Source organism: Eptatretus burgeri, chromosome 9, assembly GCF_056783735.1.
Source record: "Eptatretus burgeri isolate ZD-2024b chromosome 9, Ebu_testis_v1, whole genome shotgun sequence".
NCBI lineage: Eukaryota > Metazoa > Chordata > Myxini > Myxiniformes > Myxinidae > Eptatretus > Eptatretus burgeri.
In genome coordinates, this window is record NC_140969.1 from 26,063,091 (window position 1) to 26,085,951 (window position 22,861).

At 44.9% G+C, this 22,861-nt stretch overlaps 1 protein-coding gene across 2 annotated transcripts in view; it reads right to left on the reverse strand.

Moving 5' to 3' along the window:
• The window catches only part of LOC147019753 (uncharacterized), a 36,360-nt gene that overhangs the window by 6,833 nt on the left and 6,666 nt on the right, over nt 1–22,861 (reverse strand). Inside the window, exons 2-3 of one of the 2 annotated variants that reach the window (XR_015062049.1) lie at nt 20,121–20,185; nt 18,494–18,828 (exon numbers count right to left, since the gene is read on the reverse strand). The exons of the other annotated variant lie outside the window; for it this stretch is intronic. The gene's annotated coding sequence lies outside the window, so the exon portion shown is untranslated. Of the gene's footprint in view, nt 1–18,493; nt 18,829–20,120; nt 20,186–22,861 lie in introns of those variants that run through there. 2 annotated transcript variants of the gene reach the window in all.

Genomic DNA, 22,861 nt, shown 5'->3' on the forward strand with positions numbered 1-22,861 from the left:
GAAAGCTTGGAGGCAGAACAGAAGAGATGCAAGAGAGGATGTTATGGAAAATAGACCACTTACTACCAAACAATGCCACATTTGAATACTGTGCAATATGAGAAGATCCAAACTGTCCACAGCCTGGATAGACAACAAAAAAGCTTTTGACAGTGTCCCACATTCATGGGTGATGAAGTGTCTGCAAATGTACAAGATAAATCCCCCAAATAATCAAACTGATTGAGAAAACAATGGATCTGTGTAATACCACACTACGGTGATATTGCAGCATTCGGAAGGAAAGATCGAAACACACGGAGTGAAGATATGATGCAGTATATTCCAAGGAGACAGCCTTTTCCCCCTCCTGTTTTGCCTTGCTGTGGATCCACCTCCGGCGACATCCAAATGGGAGTTGGCCGAGATACATGTGCCAAATGCACATTCATACAAGGGAGACCAACAAAAATGGACAACATAAGAATAGAGCAAAATACAACAATACAGGAGCTAGACAATGAAGCATTTTACAAATACTTTGGGGGTAGAAGACGGGCACCAAATATGTCACAAAAATGCGCAAAACAATTACCAAAGAATACTGGCGTAGAACCGTCCCAAGGAACAAAATCAAAGCTATAAACCAACGAGTAGTACCAGTGTTCCAATCCAGCCGTGGAAAAGTAAACTGGCCACAAACGGAAATCAAAAACTAGATTTTTAAACAAGGAAACTCCTCACCATCCATAAAATGTTCTTAAAAAATCAATGCATCCAAATAATGTAACTGCTGAGATGAGAAGGAGGTGGTGGCCTGATGTAACTCAATCAAGTGCACAGAACGATGACTGTACGATTAGCAGAGTATGTGATAAGTTCAACATACTACTGAATACAATTTGTGTACAAGCATGAACACAACAAACCAGAAAAACATGGCCTCGAAAGCCAGTCTCCGACTGGGAATCCTCCGTCGTGCGAAGTCCTTCCTCAGCCCACCTGAGCTACTGACCACATACAAAGCTTTCGTCCATAGCCTGATGGAGTATGACTCTCCCCTCTGGGCTGCTGCAGCTGCATCTCACCTTTCTCGGCTCCATGCTGTGGAAACCAAGGCATTTAAGATCATTGGTCTCTCCCGCGATGAGGCTGAATCTTTGGGCCTCTCACTCTCTCACCGCAGGCAGGTCGGTGGTCTTTCTCTCTTCTACCATCTCCTCTCCGGTCTTGCCCCTCCCCCCACCGCCTGCTCTGTCTGCGATATGTCCCCACCATATTTCCGCAGGGCGCTCAAGATCCGCCAACAATCCCCTTCTGGTAAAACTAACAAAATCAGGAATCACTGTACACCCTTACTCTTTAATTCCTCTTTTCTCCCCACCATTGGAATAAACTCCCACACTCTCTTCAATCCCATTCTTCCCTCCAGGCCTTCAAAACAGCTGTTCACCACCACCTCCTATCTTCCCCCATCCAAATCCTCGATCTTTTCTACCCCCGTTAATCCACCCCAATCCCACCTCCTTCAAATTCCCTGCTTTCCTTCCTGAAAGTCCCTGTAATGCCCATCTTGTATACCCCATGTTCCCCACCCCATCCCTCTCACTTCCACAGATCCCCAAACGTTTCTGCTCCCCACTGTTTTGTCCTTCCCTCTCCTGCCCCTCTTGTCTCATGCCCCCTTGCTGTGTGTTAGCTCTCATTGGATCCTTGACAATGAACAACAACAAAAAAGGTATCTCTCATGTGATCACCTTGCAAAAAACTTCCAAAAACAGGTGCGAATAGAAGAGGTCACGCACCAAACAGAAACAGCAACAAATACAGCCCCAAAAATTGCAAAAATGTTAAAAGAAAAACACAAGATGAAATAGCAACAGATATGTAGTGACAACTGGGAGAAAGACAAAAGAGCAGGAAAATAATTTTAAATAGAGTTGGACAGATTGGGGATAGACAAATCCAAGGGGATAAGGGGATAGATCATCTCCTGTCAAAGGGCAAAGGAGGGGATAGACAAAGAAGGATCATTGGAATGGCTAAGAAGAGGTCAGCTCAATCACAACGGAGAACAAATCATAATAAATGCCCAAGACGAAGGACACTACACGAAATAAAATTGGCAGGACTGAGTCAATCGGACAAGTGCAAATCCTGCAAGGTAGAAACAGAAAGCACGAGCCACCTATCGGGATGTACAAAACTGATGTTAGAACAGCTGTACACCCAAAGGCACAACACGGTATGTAGAATAATCCACTGGTACATCTGTTGAAATTTAAATATCCCACTTCCATAAAAGTCATGGAAACACGAACCAAAAGCAATCATTGAAAACAAGGAAATAATGCTTACGTATGACCTGATGATCCCATCCAGCATGAACATTGAAAACAAAGCCCTGTGACTACATAGTACTCAGACACAAAAAGGAAAATAAGGCATTGCTAATCATGGTTTCATTATCCAGTGATTTTGGTCTAAATAATGGAGAAATCAAGAAAATGACCAAATATCAAGATCTGAATATTAAATGAAGTGAAAAGATCTTGGAACCTGAAGAACACCAAAATTACACCAGTGACAATTTAGGTCAGATCAAACCAGATTAGATCCAAGGCTTGCTACAGGTACCACGTAAACCTGTACTAACCTGTTTAATAGTGGGGTTGTCGGCAACTAAACCATCTCCCCCACCACGTTTTCTGGTGAGGAGGGTGTGTGGATATGGACACCCAGCAGGATTAAAAGCAAAACCTGTCAAAGGGCAGAGGAGGTCCTTGTGAGCCAGCGGCCATCCATATCTAGTGCCCAACTGTGTCTGTGGACGGCCTCCTGCAAATGGGTTACTTTTTTAGGAGGATGGTGGCAAGATTTGCACTCCTGCTCCCGTGAAACCCTTCATTCAGCAAAACATATTAAAATCGCAAAGAAAACCGAAAACTCACTTCGTGGGAGTACCTCCTGTGTAGCTGCCCTTCGCAGGGTAGCTCCCCAGATGACAGGATTGGGACAAAGCCTTTGGGACCCACAATCTTTAATGAGAGGAGGAAAAACACAGGGTAACCTTCCTGTGTTATATTACGGGAGTGTGTGTTGGAGTGGTGCTGAGGTGTCGTCCACTAGACGGCGGTCTCCTTGGGTTAACCTGAGGCGGTCCCTTCAGGTGAGTGCCTGGAATGTCCTATCCCTGAGATTGGATGATCATATATCTCTGTTATCATCTGAGCTCAAGCATTTGAACATCAGTATTGCAGCACTATCTGAGGTTCAGAGACCAGATAGTGGCAAGATCATGGCGGGTGGTTACACCTCCTATTGTTCTGGTCACTCTGATGGTTATCATGCCGAAGGAGGTGCTGTAGCTTTGTCCATTAAGCTGACTCCAATGATAATTGAGGTAACACTGGTCAACGAATGTATTATTATGAGACTAAGGATTTGTCACTCCTTGGGTGTCTTTTCCCTGGTCTCTGGAAATGCTCCGACTGAGGCGAGTAATCTCACCGTGAAGGACACATTCTATGCCACGCTCGAGTCTCTGGTTGATCGTTGCCCCAGGCGAGATACTCTTCTCGTCTTGGGGGATTTCAATGCATCGACTGGAACTGATAGGGATGGTTAGGAGACAAGTGTTGGTCCCCATGGGTCTGGAACTCTGAACCAGAATTGCACTAAGTTTCTTGACTTTGCAAGAAGTCATGGACTTAGGGTGGCTGGTGCATGGTTTCAGCACCCACAGGCTCATTGCTGGACTTGGTATTCCAATGTTGGCGGTGTGGAAAATGAGATTGACCATGTGCCCATTGATGTTCGCTGGAGGATTATTCAGAACTGCAGAGTCAATCAGAGTGTGCAGTTCCTCAATACCGACCACAGTCTTGTTGTGGCAACACTGAAGCTGCAGCTTAAATCTGGGAGCATGGTACCATCCCAGCCTCGGCTGGATATTGGCAAGGTCATGAATAGAGGGTAGATGAGGAGTATGCAAACAGGCTGAGTGGAGATTTGGGGGGTCTAAGTCTTTGGGTAGTCCTGAAGAGTTGTGGAGTGACTTCAAGACCACCATTCTTGATGTTGCCGGTGGATGTCTTGAAACTCACCGTTGGGCGAAGAATAATTTTGTCTCTCAAGGGACACTGGATACCATGGACCAGAGTCGCAGGGCCAGGTTTAATGGCAGAGATGAGCTGTTCAAGGAGTTGAGGTGTAAAACTGTACGTGCACTGAGGGCGGACAAGGAGGCCTATGTGGGAGGAATATGTGAGGGGGTAAAGCATCACCTGTGGAGAAGTGATTCTTGTCGTTTCAGGGTAATTTGCGAATTCCATTCCGTCAATCTCGTCCCTCAGTGTACTACAGTTAGAGCAGAGGGTGGTGGGCTATTGACAGAGGAGTTTTAAGTAACGGGCCGCTGGGCCAGTTACTTTGAGCGGCTGTACCAGGCTGATCCAACAGCTGTTGAGTTGGATGTCAGGGGTGTTACTATCTCTATTGCTGACCCTCCAATCACCTGTGATCCACCTTTGTTTGTGGAAACACAGGCTGTGGTGAACCAGTTGAAATGAGGTAAAGCTTCTGGGATCTGTGCCATCCAGGCTGAACTTCTGAAGGCTGGTGGAAATGCTGTTCTCATGTCATTGCATGCAGTTCTGTGCTCTGCCTGGAACACAGGCATCATCACAAATGACTGAAAGAGGGGCCTTGTTGTCCCTCTCTGGAAAGGGAAAGGTGAGCGTCAGGATTGCAACAACTACCGAGTGGTGATGCTGCACTCAGTACCGGACAAGATCTTTTCTCAGATAATTTCTTGATCGGCTTACCCACCATCTTCTTGAGCGCCAGCACCCAGATAAGTCAGGCTTTACACCAAAGAGGTCAACAATTGAGAGTATCCTTGCTCTTCGGGTCCTTGCCAAATGCAGATGAGAGTTTTGGCATGGGCTGCTTGCAGCTTATGTTGGTCTCTGCAAAGCATTCGATTCAGTGAATCAGGTTGCCCTCTGGAGGATTTTTGGTCTTCGTGGGGTGTCACCAAAACTGATCAATCTGATGTCTGAACTATACTCTGGTACTGAGAGTGCTGTGAGATGTGGAGATACCATCTCCAACTTATTTCCAGTTGTTATTGGAGTTCATCAGGGGTGTGTGTTGGCCCCCAAACTTTTCAGCACTTGTATGGACTGGATTTTGGGGAGGATGTCAGAGAGATCAGGCTGCTGTGCATCATTTGGGAATGTCAAGATCTCTGACTTTTATTTCACAGATTATGCAGTCATCTTTGCAGAGACTCTGGATATCCTTTTGGTGACCCTCAAAGTGCTGAAGGAAGAGTCAGAGCCACTGGGATTACGGGTTTCCTGGGTCAAAACGAAGATCCAGGCTTTCAATGACATCTTGGATGCTGTTATCTTGTCTGTATCTGTTGTTGGTGCGGATGTTGAGGTCACAGAGAGATTCAATTACCTGGGCAGTGATATTCATGTCTTTGCTGGCTGTGAGCCAGAGGTCAATCGACGTCTGGGCCGGGCCTGGGGAGTCATGGATTCACTGCTTCATGGGGTGTGGGGCTGTCGGTACCTGTGCGGGAGGACAAAAGTCTGAGTCTTCAGGTCCTTTGTGCTCCCAGTCTTCCTTTACGGATGTGAGATTTAGATTCTGACCAGAGATCTGAGATGGAGACTTCATTCCTTAGGTACCAGGTCTCTTCGGAGAATCCTTGGCTCTTGCTCGTCAGACTTTGTGTCCACCAAGTGGTTGCTGAGAGAGACTCAAATGAGATTTGTTACCTGCATAGTCCGTGAGCATCAGCTGCGGTTGTATGGACATGTGGCTCCTTTTCCTGACACTGATCCTGCTCACCAGATTCTCTCAGTGAGGGAGCCTCTTGAGTGGAGGAGGACATGGGCCAACCACGTGCCTCGTGGTTGCAATCAGTTGATCAGCGCCTCAAAGAAATGGAGATGGTTCAGGCATCTGCCTCGGGGATGGCCAGGTGGAGGCCCCCTGGAGTACTGGCGGAAAGTGGATGCAGCGACATGCTGCTGGGGCTCAGGCTCCCATACCTGACCTGACCTAATAACACTGAACAACAAAATTTTTTTACTGGAGATATGTAAAGTGATTAAGACTAATTTGGGTACGCTGATTTCAAAAATCATAACCGTTTTGCTGTATCACGTCAGGATTTTCAGGAACAGAAATATTCCCATTGCCTAGAAGTCAGGATTTCAATGAAATTTACATATGTCTTTAACATGTCTATTTCGTACAATTGTTGTTAACTTGTGTTATATTTCTTTCTTTCAGATAAAGATGAGTAGGCGTTCCTGTACCAATCATCCTGACAACTTCTGTTATGTCTGTGGTCGGTATACCAAAAGAGATCAACAGTGAAGTATATCTACAGCAGTGAAAATGAAGGCCGCCTACTTTCACTACTTCGGGTGTAAGGTGGGGGACCAAGAACAGAGCTGGGCACCACACATCTGCTGCACAAGCTGTCACACAACCTTGACTCAGTGGTTGGTGGGCAAGCGCGCGAGCATGCCATTTGCGGTGCCCATGATATGGCGTGAGCCGCAGAATCATCATGATGATTGTTATTTCTGCTGCACAAGCATCGCCGGCTTCAACAAGAAGAATAAAGGTCACATCAAGTACGCTGACTGCGTCTCTGCTCGTAAACCTGTGCCTCATGATGACGAGAACCCCGTTCCAACACCTCCAGCTGATCAGAACATAGCTGTAAGCAGTGGTGAAGAGGATGGTGATGATGAACCTTTTGAACCCGACACTCAAGAATCACACCTTCTGAACCAGGGAGACTTAAATGATCTTGTAAGAGATCTCTCGCTGTCAAAGGCGAAGGCAGAGCTGCTTGGATCAAGGCTGCAGCAGTGGAATCTACTTGAACCTAACACCAAGATATCCTTGTTCAGAGCACGTCACAGAGACATGGCTGAGTTCTTTGAGATGGAAGACACGATGACATTCTGCAGTGACATCAACGGTCTGTTGAAAGAACTTGGGTGTGATCACGATCCTGCAGACTGGCGCCTCTTCATCGACTCGGGGAAGAACAGCTTGAAGGCTGTTTTGCTCCACAATGGCAACGAGAAACCATCAGTCCCACTGGCTCACGCGTTCGGCATGACAGAGACCTATGAGACTATGCGGCAGCTGCTTGATTCCATCAAGTACAATGACTTCAACTGGCACATCTGCGGAGACTTGAAAGTGGTGGCGCTGTTGTTAGGGCTGCAGTCAGGCTACACGAAATACACGTGCTTCCTTTGTCTCTGGGATAGCAGAGACGACAAGAATCACTGGACGAAGAAAGATTGGGAAGAGCGAAAAGAGCATGTACCTGGTCGACACAACGTGAAGCATGTCGCCCTTGTCGACCCAGCCAAGGTTTTCCTTCCACCACTCCACATAAAGCTCGGCTTGATGAAAAGTTTTGTATGGGCAATGGATCTGAATGGGCGTGGGTTTTTATACCTCAAGGAAAAGTTTGGCAACACCTTGTCGGAGGCCAAGATCAAGGCTGGTGTCTTTGTTGGACCGCAAATCCGACAGATTATGAAGGACAAAACTTTTCCGACAACTCTAAACCCCAAAGAGCTGGCAGCGCGGAGGAGCTTCAAAGCTGTGACGGACAACTTCTTGGGGAACGAGCGCGCGGACAACTATGAAGAAATAGTGCAGCAGCTGCTGGAGTCCTTCAGGAAACTTGGCTCCAGGATGTCCCTGAAAATCCATTTCCTACACCAGCACCTGAACTTCTTCCCTGACAACTTGGGAGCAGTCTCGGACGAGCACGGCGAGCGATTCCACCAAGAGATTTCACTCATGGAGACGCGTTACCAAGGGCGGCACAACCCGAACATGATGGGCGATTTCTGCTGGTTCCTGCATCGTGAAACTGACACAGAGCAGCACAAACGCAAAGCCAAATGCCTAAAGCATTTTTAATTACATTCTAGTGGAGTTTTTCTGTAATTTCTATAATTTTGAAGCATTCATGATGAAATAAATGAATAAATGATTTTTTGTAAATTTCATTGAAATCCTGACTTCTAGGCAATGGGAATATTTCTGTTACTGAAAATCCTGACGTGATACAGCAAAACGGTTATGATTTTTGAAATCAGCGTACCAAAATTAGTCTAAATCACTTTACACATCTCCAGTAAAAAAAAAAATTGAAATTTGTTGTTCAGTGTAATTGGAGCAATTTGAGGAATGATAAAGAAGAACCTCATGGAGATCTTAAGAACTATCACTGGAAACGTTAACACAAATGAAATACAGTTGGAAGCTGTTCGGGGCTCAGTGGTGATCCTGAAAAAGAGTCCTTGGGACAAAACTCTGAGAACAACACAATTTCACAACTTCAGCCATAAATCAAGATCCTTCACCAAATCGAAGGCGGCGAGTTCGAATCCTGAGATGACTCCATTTCACCTTCTAAAACCCGAATTATGGAGATAACAATCACCAGTACACAAAAGTTAGGCATAGGCTGTTTTTCGTTATCATAGCAATAACCCAGAATATTATTCAGAAACGCTAATGTTTCTGAAAAACAATGCCATTTTTAGTAAAGTTGCATATTTGACAAATGACCAGAGAAATTCAGGTTTTATTTTTAATCAAAAAAATGAGGAAGTCGGTAATAATAATAATAATAATAAGAATAATAATAATAATAATAATAATAATTGGAACCATACTCTGTGTCGGTGCTGCCAAAGCAGTTTCCTGGGCTATTGGGCACAATCCTGGACGGGTCGCCACTCCGACACAGGATACTCGAATGGCTCAATTATCCCAGCAAGCTGCTACTCAATTTGCCGACCTCGGAAGGATGACAGGCTGAGTCAACCCCCTGGTGTATTAATTCAGTGGCCAACAGGGCTTGAACTCAGGACCCTAGGATCCCAAGCCACCACCCAAACCACTAAGCCAACACCAGGCTTTGAAGTCGGTAATGGTGCTGATTTAATCAAAAATCACGATTACGTATTAGATTGTATATTGTGTGATGTTTGGCTCAAGGCCAGTAAATAATGACATCCATTGATGTCACAATGACATGCATCTCTCAAGAGGTTAGTTATGTGAGTAAACACCAGCGGAATGGAATGCAGCAACCATCCTTGTCCCCCTGAATACGCCACCAGAGAGAGTCCAAAGGGAATTGTTGCCATTCCTGGTGGAAATCAGTGTCCAACTATGCTAGCGTCTGCACGGGAGGGTCCGTTTTCTTAAATATACACTCAAGAATGTCTCAAACATGATCTGTTGGATTAAAATTGAGACGGATCCTTGCTGGCCAGGGCAATGTTGTGATGGCATCATTTCACAAGAAGTCAGTAACTGCACAGGATCAGTGGGGTCTGGCATTGCCCTTAATTAATACACATCTTATACGAAGTGGGTGGTTGTAAAAATATTGCCACTATGGTACTTTTCACCTGTCAGGATCCCCTGTCAGTGTCAGGTTGTCAGTGACAAGGTCAAGTTTACAATTGTATTAGGCTGCTCCATATAATAGCTCTGCCACCAGACAGGATGGACTCCACTGTACAATGTTCAGAGGTGCATAGGCTGTGTTAGGTTGCCACCAAAGCCGTGTTCTATCATCAGTCGTGTGCAGGAGAAATGGGCTTTCACCAGACCATGGATCTTCCTCCAGCATGTGGGATTCCAGCGTTGACGTGCTCGGTACCACACCAAATGGGCTGCTTTGTGTTGTGTGGTGAGGAGAGGGCACCTCAAGGCTTTGGTCTACAGGCTAGAGCATCTACTGGCTTTCTGGGGTCTACTGGCTTTGCAACCTGCAACACAAAGCCAGGTCTGAACATTTCTCATGGACAACCTCCGAGAGAGATTCAATTCATTCCGCAACAGTACTCTTTGTTTGTGGCAAAAGGAATACGTCTGGCAAGTGTGAAAAGAGCTGCATTCTCTCTGTTGGAGGTCACCTTGGATCATCCAGATCAAGGCCTTTCTTTAACATCATTGGTTTGTTGATGTTTGCAGACCAATCTGCTAATACCAGTCTGATGGAAGTCTAGTTGATGTCCAGTTTGACTGTTGGACATCCCAATATTGTTAATCCTCAATAATTTTCCATCTTTGAGTTTCACCAAGTCTTCTATGTGCCAGAGTAACACAGTCTGCCAATGGATGTACACAACGATAGAATTTCCTTCTCCAAACCTTGAACAGGTGAAAGCGTTTTTTTTCCTGTTGATACTCCAACCATGCTGTATGTGCTGGGTGTGTAAAATTGCTTTGGTCTTGTGATGAATTGAAAATGCAGCCTATGCAGGGAGGGTTCTTTCATTAGGGTGGGGGGAAGGGAAATATTGTTGTGGATTTGGAAGCTTACTGCACACAACAGCCAGGTCCTATAGATCATCTATATCGGTAAGTATGTGTTTCTAGTTAGGGTCCCGTCCCGTCCTATGTTTAATGGGTGATTAATTGTACGTGCACTGTGAGTTATTTTGATAGTTAGGATTGAAATTACCAACAACCACAACAATGACACTTGCCCTCACTTCCTTCCACCATCATCCACCGGCACCATTGCACGCGTGCGTGTCAGCACGTACGTGGGCAGAGTCCAGTGTGCTAGGTGGGATTTCTCTGGACGTTGGTGTGCTGGCTTCGCCCCAAATATGGGCACAAACGTTGCGCTCTGGCTTAGCCCCAAAATATGGGCACAAGCGTTGCGCCTGGCTTAGCCCCAAATATGGGCACAAGCGGTTCGCTCTGGCTTACCCCAAATATGGGCACAAGCATTTCGTTCTGGCTTGGCTCCAAATATGGGCATAGATCGTTCTCTCTGTCCAATGAAGGAGTGTGAGTGGGGGATAAGAGAAGCGCGCGCGGGCCAAACGAGAGTTGTTGTCGGAGGAATTGTCTTCTGGTCTTCGGTCTTCGGATGTCTGGTGGTCTTCTGAAGCCAGTCATCACCTTCCTGGGGTCCGAGGAACGTCTTCTCTTGTGGCCTGTGTGCCTGCGAGCCTGTCCCGCAAGGATTGCCTGCCTGGGCTTGCAGCGGCATTGTGTGGCGGGTTCGAGTCCTGCCACACCGGATCGTCGAAGACCGCACGAGGCGGAGAGGTCCGAGAATAGGCTCTGACCTCCAACTTGCCTTTCCTTGAGCTGGAGGCCATCAATAAAGACCTGATGGTCCGTTTCTTTTTGGGTGTACGTGTGTGTGTGTGTGTGTTTGTGGCGCCAGTCTATTAAGTAAAACTGCATAAGTGCTTGTACATAAATTGCTATTCCTTTAGTATTCGGTTCACTCTGCCTTCTTGCGTGCTCCCCTGCCCCATTATAAAGAAATATCCCTTTTGTTAAATGTTCCAGCTCGTTTCTGTGTTCCTTTCATTGGCTTGGCACGGTGTGTGTTGAGAAATAGCGAGGCCGTAAATTGTTCATTTGGTCCGACGGGCCTTGGTAATCTCCGCTTATGCACGATTCGGACTCGGTCACGGCTCGTTCCGCTCGAGGGTGTGAATTCCCCGGTAGCTTTGTCCGCGTGGGTAATTAGGTATATTGAAGTTTGGCAATTGACCCTACCCCACACGGTCGAATTATTGGCGATTCATGGTCCAGTAAAGGACCCGTGCCTTTCAGACTTATCCAAAAGGCACGACCTCAATTCCGGTGTGTTCGGTGGAGCCGACTCTACTGCTCCCTCTAGCGGTCGTGCTCGCCACCGATACCCAGCCCCGTAACAATATGGGGTGGATGTTCTGCCATCTCACCCTCAAATGTGGAAGAGGTGGATTGCAAAGGGGTACGACATAGTTGCTGTAAGTGAGACGTGGTTTATTGAGCAATCCAACTGAGGAACAGAAATTCAAGAATACTGCACAAGATTTCTAGGTGTGATAGGAAAGAGAAAACAGGAGGAGGTGTACCAATTTGGGTGAAAGACGGTAGGTACTGTTTTGAGAGAAAGGCATGACATAAGGATGGAATTAATGAAGAGATTCTGTGTGTACAGACATTAGCGATTGCATAATAATAGTAAGATACTTATTTGAACAATGCATTTTTTGGGCTTCTGGTTTGAGGGAAGAGCAGGAAATATGAATACGTGAAGAATTCAGAAGTATAGTGACAAGGGAAGAGTATTGATTACGGGGGATTTTAACTTGCCTAATATAGATTTGGTCCAGGAACAAGGGAAAGGCAGAGTGGATGAGAATTTTTCTTCCTCTTGTACAAGATTGCTTTTTAACCCAGTTTGTACAGGGTGACCTGAAAGTCACTTTACCCCTCCCCAGTAAAGCATTCCTTCTTAAACACTTGATATCCAGGTTTTGTTGTGCGATACTTCCAATACTTAATCAGTCATTGTATCTGTAAGCGCTCCATCATTCTCCTTGCACCACTGAATTTGTATAGGGCGGAGGGGAAGGGAGAGAAGGTGGTGTAAGAAATTTAGTTGGGGTAAAGTGACTTTCAGGCCACTCTGTAGAAAAGCCCATGAGGGGGTGTGCTGTGTTCGACTTCTTTTTAAGTAATGCTCCCAATATGGTTGAGGAGGTGGAGGTGGGAGAACATCTGTGGACAAGCGACCACAACGTCATAAGTGCAACTCTATTGTTGAGATTTGAAGTTTGGGATGGTGGTGTAAGGCTGTTGGATTTTCGGAGGGAAACTTTGAGGGTTTTAGATTGGGTAAAGTTAATGAGTGGGCGGTCTCCATCAGAGAAATGGGCAACCTTGAAGGTGCAAAAGTGTCGGGTGCATCGTCGGTATATTCCAGTAAGGTGTAAAGGAAGAAGCAGGTACAAAGTAACAAAAATACAGTCTGACGCACATAAGTAGAGGAGTAAACAGAGGCTAGTTAAGAAAATAACTTCGTAGGCCAAAAGGCAATATGAAAAGGACATAACCAAAAATATTAAACATAACAGCAAGACTTTCTTTAAATACATAAGAGGGAAGGATGGGGTTAAGAAGAGGATGGTCCCATAAAGGAATAACACAGGAAAATTGGTGGATGATGAGGGTGAAACGGCAGACTTATTTCCTTTGCCACCGAAGGTTATGTATTCACCCTGTTTGTCTGTCTGTCTGTCTGTCTGTCTGTCTGTTTGTGAAACAGTTTTTTTGCTTCTACATTTACATGGGAACAGCCAGGAGAACTTCCAGTATCTGACAGTATCGATATCAGGGGTTAGCAAGGCCTTTTAGAAGAGGTCCAAGTTGGAGTAGATGAAGTGAAGAACCATCTAGAAATATTATGGGATGATAAAGCTCAAGGACTGGAGAATGTGCAATCCTAGAGTATTGCTGGAGGTGGCAGAGCAGATAAGCGAGCTGTTAGGGGATATCTTTAACAGCTCGTTGGAGTCAGGACATTTACCAGATGATTGGAGAGTTGTAAATGTAACACCGTTATTTAAGAAAGGATCCAGAGAAGAATTATTGGGGAACTATCGATTTGTTTGTTTGAGTTCAGTTGTGGGGAAGGTGTTGGAGATGTTAATTAAGGAACAGATAAGAAAACATTTCAATAATTTCAAACTAATTAAAGGTAGTCAGCACAGATTCACCAAAGGTATATGTCTTGTTTAATGACTTTATTGGAGATTAATAAAGCTGTTTCTGATTGAGTGGACTAAGGAAGTGCAGTAGATGTAGTATATCTATACTTTTCGAAGGCATTTGATAAGGCACTACATAGAAGGTTGTTAACTAAGATGAGGGCTTGTGGAGTGGATTGTGACTCGGGAAGGTGACTGGATTGAAAAACTGGATTAGTGATAGGAAGCAACGAGTGGCTGTGAGTGGGAGGATGTCTTGTTGGGAGGATGTAAGTCATGGGGCACCTCAAGGATTGATAATAATGGGACCATTTACATCAACGATTAGGATAGTGGGATTAAGAGTCCAGTTTCTAAATTTGCAGACAACACTATGTTTGGAGATAAGTAAGATAGCAGAGAAGGGGGGAGAGGGGGGGTGATTAGATTCAGGAAAGTCTAGATACTTTCACAGATTGGGCAAAAGCTTGGCAGATGCAGTTTAACAAAGAAATGTAAAGTGATTGGATGGACAAGAATAATTAAAATAGAGATTACATGACACAAGGGGCAGTCTTTGAGTGTATTACACAGAAGAAGGATCTGGGGGTGGTAACAGATATGGGGAGAGGAGGGGGGAAGGGGTAAGCAGACAGCACAGTGTCAGGCAGCAGTGGGTAAAGGAAAAGCAAACAGGGTTTTAGGTTGTATTTTCAGGGGAATAAATTTTAAACCAAAGGAGGTCGTTTTAACACTGTATAGGAATTTAGTGAGGCATCATCTATGACAATGTGTTCAGTTTTGTTCACTGCATCTGAGGAAGGACATAGCTGCCAAAAAGTGGGTACAGCATAGGGTTACAAAGATTGATTCCAGGGCTAGAAAGACTAAGCTATGAGGAACGGTTGAAGAAGACATGACTTCATGCATCAGAAAGGAGGTGATTATGATCTGATAGGATCGGAGGTGATCTGATAAAGATGTTTAAGATAGTAAAAGGTGTGAACAACATAGGTGCAGTGGAATCTTTCAGCAGAGTGGACAGTGTTAGGACCATGGGCCATAGCTTGAGGGAAAAGAATATGAGAGTTAGGACAGTTTTAAGGCAGGGGTCTTTCAGTCAGAGAGTAGTTAATGCATGGAATGGTCTCCCTGGTAAGGTGGTGGCAGTAAAGGGGATGGATATATTAAAATTGGAATTAGATAGGTATCTGGATGCATTGGAGATAGAGAGGTATGGGGATATTTGCAGGACTTGTAGGTAGCTTGTGTGTGGATGGGTAATTGTTTCTGGGGTTGGTTCCGTGCAGGCCGGATGGCCTCCTCCACGTGCCAAAGTTCCTTGTGTGTATCTTTGTGTGTATCCTTGTGTGCATCTCAAGGCTCGAATGAATCCTCAACAGGTCACCAATCCACCACATGAGAACATTTCATCGCAACAGGCCCAGGAATCAAAACCACACTGCTGAAGACAAAGTAACAAGCCTTTACCTCCTCCACTACTAATTCACCTGAGGTGGAAATAGAGTCGGAGAAAAAAATGAACATATTTTTTACTTGTGCAATATGTAGATATCCCCGAAATATAAACACCGCACTTCCATTTATTTGTGCAAATATTTTGAGGTAAAGATTGAACATACACATGGAGCGGAACAGTGTAAGTACCTGTCCATCCCTTGGTCTTCCGTAGAAACATCGCGTGCTAACCTGGTCTGCATATTGAAAAGCATATATATATATATATATCTCTCTCTCTCTCTCTCTCTCTCTCTCTCTCTCTCTCTCTCTCTCTCTCTCTCTCTCTCTCTCTCTCTCTCTCTCTCTCTCTCTCTCTCTCTCTCTCTCTCTCTCTCTCTCTCTCTCTCTCTCTCTCTCTCTCTCTCTCTCTCTCTCTCTCTCTCTCTCTCTCTCTCTCTCTCTCTCTCTCTCTCTCTCTCTCTCTCTCTCTCTCTCTCTCTCTCTCTCTCTCTCTCTCTCTCTCTCTCTCTCTCTCTCTCTCTCTCTCTCTCTCTCTCTCTCTCTCTCTCTCTCTCTCTCTCTCTCTCTCTCTCTCTCTCTCTCTCTCTCTCTCTCTCTCTCTCTCTCTCTCTCTCTCTCTCTCTCTCTCTCTCTCTCTCTCTCTCTCCCTCTCTCTCTATTCCTTTAGAATTAGTTGAAACCTATATGTATGTCTGCATGTATATGCATGTATATATATATATATATATATATATATATATATATATATATATATATATATATTGGCATTAAGAACATGCATCGGAGGAGAGAGAAAGTGGCAATTGCACGAGGGTAGCGGCTACTCCTTCTCCAAAACCGGTGCACCTCATATGCTTGTTTTTTGTTTTGTTTTTCCCCAGAGCCATGATGATGCAAAGCACTGGGCCTGAAGTCATATTGTTAAGAGAAAAAACTTAGAATATTGAAACATTGTCAAGGAGGGGAGAAGGCATAAAGTTCTGCTGAAAATAGATTTTCCATGTCTTTGTGTAAATTTAAGTCCATTGTCCAATATGTAGTGCTGTTTGTCAAGACCCTTTGCCCAATGAGGTCACCAAAGTTGCAAGCCCATGCCAACATTCCCATAATGGTGTTTACTAACTGTTTCCTAACCTCTGCATGCTGACCTTTCATCTATCCATCGGGACCATACTCTGTGCAGAGCGTTGGTGCTGCCGAAGCAGTCTCCTTGGCTATTGGGCGCAATCCTGGACGGGTCGCCAGTCCGACACAGGATACCAGCATTCTGGCACTCATTTTGCCAACCTCGGATGGATGACGGGCAGAGTCAACCCCACCTGGTATTAATTCAACAGCCGAGCAAGATTTGAAATCAGGATCCTCAGATCCCAAGCCCACCACCCAAATCATTAAGCCAACACCAGGCATACTTTCTATCTGGTTGCATATACTCCAAGAAGCAGCAAAATTGAGGGGTTGGGAGTGGGTGGGGGGGGGACTGAGGGGGGAAGTTGTCTTCACTCATGTTTATTGTGAATGAAAAAAAATGCTCCAGCAGCCTTGTAGTGACAGCAGACACAATGATCCTTGAAGTATTCATTCCATTGGGAAACAAGTCCAACTTAACAGATTTGATGAAAATCCTTCTTTGCGGTGATTTGACATCCAACAGTGGCTGCACGTTACACAGGCGGATCTTCTAGACTACCTTCCCCAAAAACAGCTGGTCTTGGCCTGGTAGTATAAGAAACCTGTGCAAAGCCTCAGGTGTTCTGATGAGGATGTCGAACTTGGCGCATTGCCAGACCCTCCTCCCTACTTGGGCCTGGTCAGCCAGGGCAATTCACACATGGCTGGCCACGGACCAGCTCGCGGCAAGTCTCGTGTCGAGATAAATGCAAACCACCTGAGAGCCCTCATGCTCCCTCCCCGTGATCGTGTTCTCGGCACCTCCGCTCAGACCGTTGTGCGGGATTCATGCACTTGTGGCGGCCCGGGGCCCCTGCTAATAAGCGCGATATTTCAGCGCCTGCCGCCGGGCTGCCCTTTGTTCCACGTGCTGGGGGGCTCACCACAGCACCAGCTGCCCACTGACCTCTGGCCCTCGTTTCCCTACAGCGCACCAAGAGAAGCTCATGCATGTAACGTGAACGCAGGAAATGGGGGTGGAGGGGTGGGTGGTTGGTGGAGACCAAGCTTGCAAACTTTATCCAATTATCGTAGGATTCACGAGTACATCCAGTAAACTCAAGGGCCGAGTTTCAAGTGGTGCAAAAAGGGTTCCCGTATGCATGAGGGCCCATGTTGTTGTAATAACATCCTTACCTTTAAACATGAACCTGGTGTTCATATACAGGTGTTTGTCGACACACCTAAAACACAAGTAGTCCTTTCAGATAGTTCTTCGGGAATGGAAAAGGGGTTGATCAATAGCATGGTGTTATTCAAAAGCCTATAAAAGGTGTCTTCATCCGCCATATTGGAACATGTAGGCCCATTGTCAAGTTTTCTCCATAGGTCGTACAAGCTAACAGTTTCAGAACTGTCACCTATTGAGAGGCTGCAATTATGACTTGTCGATGACATCTTGACACTTTGGAATGCGTCGTCCTGCTTTAATGAACACAAACAATCAGCTAACACAATACATCGCTCACCCTGGCTCGTCTTGTGTGAAACTTGCCGTAGGCTACTTATGTGATTGAATTTCTTGCAGGAAGCAAAACATCGATAAAAGGGAAAAACCTGACCCCGTCGAGAGACCGAGGGGGACAAGGTTGGCTCGGCTTAGAGCAAAAGCATATGACGGCGAGCGGGCACACAGAAAGAGACTCAATTGGATTCTCCTGCCTTGGTGCGGTTTCAAAACATCTGCCTTCGTAACTCTTCCGGACGAAATATTTAATGGGTTTTTTTTTCTGTGCTGTTCCCATTCTCAGCACTCATGCAACATGGATAAAAGGAAAACCATTTCAGCTGTGCTGGCAGGAACCACCCCTCCCCCCTCTTCTCTCTCTCTCTCTCTCCATCAGCAATGGAAATGTAGAGAACGTGATGAATTACCCCGTGTCCTGACCGACATGCTCCCACCTATGACCACCATGCAGATGGCAGCACGATAAGAGACTTACAGGGTTTCTTTACATCCGACATATTTGAAGTGCTCCCAAAGCATGCCGGGTTAATTCAAAAAACCACCACGACCTGGCATTTCATTTGCCAAGGCAGCGGATTTAGACGCACACTTACATGTGTTGTTAATGTACATTTTATGGGCACAGGAAATGCGGAGCAGACGCTTAGAACTTTGTTTCAGAGAGCAACGAATGGATAGATAGTCCTCTGTCAAATGCACCCCACCCCAACCTTCCACACTCTCCAAACTCACTTAACCCCTGAGAGCCTGCTCTGGCATTTCAGGTGCTTCTTCTGTCTCTTCTCTGTCATTTTTTTTACATTTCCAAAACAAAAAACAAACCTTCAGTTATGTCTCAACACCCCTCCTTTACTTGATTACCTTTTCAACTTCTCACTACTTCCCTTCTCCCCCAATATTACATCCTCAAGATTGCCAAACTTCTCGTGGCCAACAGAGCATTTATACATAGCACAAGGGAATATTGCTCAGTTAGCTGATGCCCTCACATCCCATGTCACTCTCCCTGCTCACTCCAGACGCAAAATATCGAAATGACCCACCGAGAGGTTCAAGCACGAGGTGTGTTGCTCTTTCCTTGCGGATAGTTCAGAGCCCCCTCGATCCTCTACCATCTCGTATCCAGTGTTGCACCGCATGTCCTTTCGGTGATGCATCCATCTGCAGCCATAAATGACGAAAGCATTGATCCAGTAATTGCCTACTTGTTAAAATTCCAAAGGCCAAGGCTTTATGCTCAACTCGACTCCTTTTGTCCCATCTGTGTTATCATCTTCCCCTGTCGGTCCTATCTTGCTCTTCCATCCAGTTCTCCATGGCGGCACCCCCCTGCCATCTTGTCATCTTCCATCTGCACTCATGATCTATACATCCCAGGTAATCCATCCTTCTTTATTACCGCTCTACCTCTACTTACGGTCAATTCTATTTTGTTGTCAGATCCTATGCATAATTACCTCCGCCACCGAAGGGGGATGGAGGTTTTGTTTTCACCCTTATTTGTTTGTTTGTGTGCAGGATATCTCAAAAAAAGTTGTGGACAGATTAGGATGAAAGTTGGTGGACATGGGTGTTTGATAAGGACGAATTGATTCGATTTTGGTGAAGAGCGGAATCCGGATCCGGGTGGAGGTATGCGCTCAACCGAGTGCCCTTTTAGTTACCTCTGCCACCTAAGCTTGAAGGAGGTTATGTTTTCACTCTTGTCTGTCTGTTTGTTTGCGTGCAGGATATATTAAAAAGTTGTGGACAAATTCAGACGAAACTTGGTGGACAGGTTGGATGTGTGGATCTATTTATTCATCATCTCCATCACCTGACCCATCTCCAAACAAGGATGAATTTATTCGATTTTGGTGAAGATCCGAATCCATATCCGGATACGAGATTTTTTTTAATTTTTAAGGCGATTCTTCACCATTGAGAGATGGGGCCAAAAACGATATGTAGCATATTTCAAATATTTATTGGGCACGATATGTTCTACTGAATCAGGCATTGCGTTGTGGAGGTATGTGCTCCACCGAGTACCCCTCTAGTTCATTCTGTTTTTGTCTGTTGCTGACTGTCATTATAACATTCATTATTGTTACTGACATCCATTTTCTTGATCTGTGACCCTCAGGTTTTCGTCAATAAAAATCTCTTTACACTCCCCCCTCACCCCCAAGCATTTTTATGATTTACAAGATGGAAGAGCAAGGTGAAACTTGCCATCAACATTTTTACCTCGACTCTCCCTCTCCAAGCAAACTTTATCTTGGCTTATTCTTTTATCTTTCCCTCATTTAAAATCTAGCCTCGTTTCAACAAATTCTTATTATCTCATGATGCTCAACATAGTACAACCTCTTATCGTGGATGTATTTAGGTGCCGGTCACCGGTCTTTTTGCCTGCCAACGATTCATGTTAGCCTGCAAACGTTTTACCAAAAAAGAAACAAAAAACGTACCTTGCAAAAGTGCTCCAAAAAAGTACCAAAAAGAGCAAGGTGCACTACAGGGAATCAAAGCAAATCTGGTGAAAAATGGACATTAAAAAAGTCAAAACACGATGTACTGTACTTGAAAGTGCAATCAAAATGTAATCGCCAATAAATAATTTAATCAATAACTTCCATTTTTCCAATTGTCCATCTCCATCGCCCATTTCATTATTATTGTGACGAGTCCCAAAGATCAATTTGTCCAATCAGAAGCTTTCGCCGAAGCTTCATGAAGGCTTTTGCCTTTCAGAGAGCCATGATAAAGATACAAGTATGTTTTTACTGTTTTATTTACATATGATACAACAGATATACACTACCCCAAGGTTTCAGTGCTACTGTCCCAAGGATCTGTTTCATTTTCATTCTCTCATCTCTTCTGTCCTTTATTAAATAATTACTCCTCAAGGCGACTATATCCACTTGCCTGCTAGATTTGAAGCACTTTATTCGAGTATCCGTGATTTGGGTTAAATTGTTAAATAATCTTCTTTATGACCGGTATGGTTTTCGACTGTGTTGGGAACTCGCCCATGTACGACACCGTTCGATCATGTGGGTCGACTAAACTGTGTAAATGATCAGGAGTACACCAAAGCTAGCTCAGGAGTAAATGCTATCGGGAGTAATGGGAAGCTGAGTTATTGAATGACAACAAAAGCAATGAAGTTTAATTTCAATTTTGAACTCTTCAATATATGTCAATTTCAAAGGCAAAATATAGATGTAAATATAGTATTATAGACCATATTAAATTTACAAATGAGCAAAAAACTGTAGTTTATACAATGCCAAAGTCACTTTTTGCCTTCTTCTCTTTATTTTCATGTCGTATTCCAAGACGTTATTAATGAAAGTGTTGGTCAAACGAATTATTATTATTAGTTTTTTTAAAGCAGTGCAGCCGCTTCAATATTTGGCACGTCCTTCCTTCCTTTCATCTGCAAAATGAAGAAAAAGAACCATTCTAACCCTCCTTGTGGGGATAACCAGAGTCATGAGTTGGCATTTGCAGTTTCGCCACTTGTGTCCAGTCCCCATGCACACAGATTTTGTTATTATTTTTGCCTCCACTGACGAAGTCGCCGAAGGTATTATGTTTTTGGGTTGTATTAATTGGTTTAATCGAATTGACGCACCATTTTTGGCTGCTCTTAGAGCACACTTATTCTGGACATTTCTATCTGTCTGTCTGTCCACGAAACTTTGGTCAAGCCTTGGGGCTAAACCACTCAACCAATTCCAATGAAATTTGGTAGGTAGGACCAATATTTCTGGGAATCGTGTGCTTTCGAATAATGGGACCCTAGCAACGGCATAGCAACGGCCCTTAAAAGTGGTCAAAAAATCGAAAAAAATCAAAAAAAATATCGAAAAATCGAAGCTTAGACTTCTGTGTGCAATCTATCTAGCTCCCTTCATTTCAATTTGCAGCCCTAACAAAAAATATTTGTAGGAGGAGATAGGTTTTGGGCGAGTACATGTCGAACATTTCAGAAACGGTTAATTGCGAATGTCTAAGAGAAAGAGACTGATTTTGATGAAACTTGGCTGAAATGTGTACAATGTGGCTCGCATGTACACAAAAATGAATGGTTGCTATGCACACCTCCGTTGCTTAGGCCTGTCACATTTGCTCTACGGCGACGATACGGTGGCCGTACGCCCTCTGGATTGACAGAAACGTGCGGTGGCCGCAGAGTTTCTGAGGTGGCCTCAGGGTGGGCCGACGCCATATGGCTATATTTTACAGGCCGTAGGGTCGCCGTGGAATTATAACGCGGAGTTACAACTTTTTTTCATTTCTACCATCGCCGTAGCAATTCGACAAGCCGAAACAAAAGAACTGGTAAAAAATTAAAAAAAAGAACCCACTCGGTAACGTCCGTCTGGCCACACGTTCGGCTTAGGGCCCCCCTGCGGTCCCCCTGCGGTCGCCTTGCGGTCACCTTGCGTCTTGAAAATTCTATGGCTGCCGCAGGAATGCCCTAAGGTCACCGTGCGACATCAAATCAAAGACCGTACGGCACCCCCACGTTTTCGGTGTCCACAATTTATAAATACGCCGTGCGGCTCCCCGAAAAATAAAAACATATGTGACTGCTACATTGTGTGACCGTGGAAATACTGCGGCCACCGTATAATTGCTCGTGGCAATAGATTTTGTAGACCCCACGGCCGCCGTGGCAAATGTGACTTAGGCCTTAGCAACAGCTAAAATACTTTATCGTACATCGTACACTTAGTGTGGACTGTACAAAAAAATCAATACCTCCGAAACTGGACCTCCGAGGGACCTGTTTTTTTGTGCCCAAGGAGAATGTCTTACAGCATCATATAAAAAAATAAAATCTTTAGCGAATAGATAAATGGAATCACCAGGGCTGCCATTTGTTAGAGTCTCTTTGGAAACATGCCTGAAATTTCACAAGGCGGGTTTCTGGGCCTAAACTAAGAGGGCTATGATAATCATATTTATTGTGCTAAATTGATTGATAGCATGTACATGAATATCGGCCAGTCGCGTCGGCCAGCTTTCCATCTAGAGCGAGCAGCCGTGTCGCCTACCGGCTTGTCACCATACGATACGATTTTCGATGATCGACTCTCACGGACTAATTAAATTATATAATCGAAATATTATTTCGGTTTTGTGGATTGGATATCATCCGGTCTAAACAAGTGGCAAAATCTGTTGTGAAATCTGA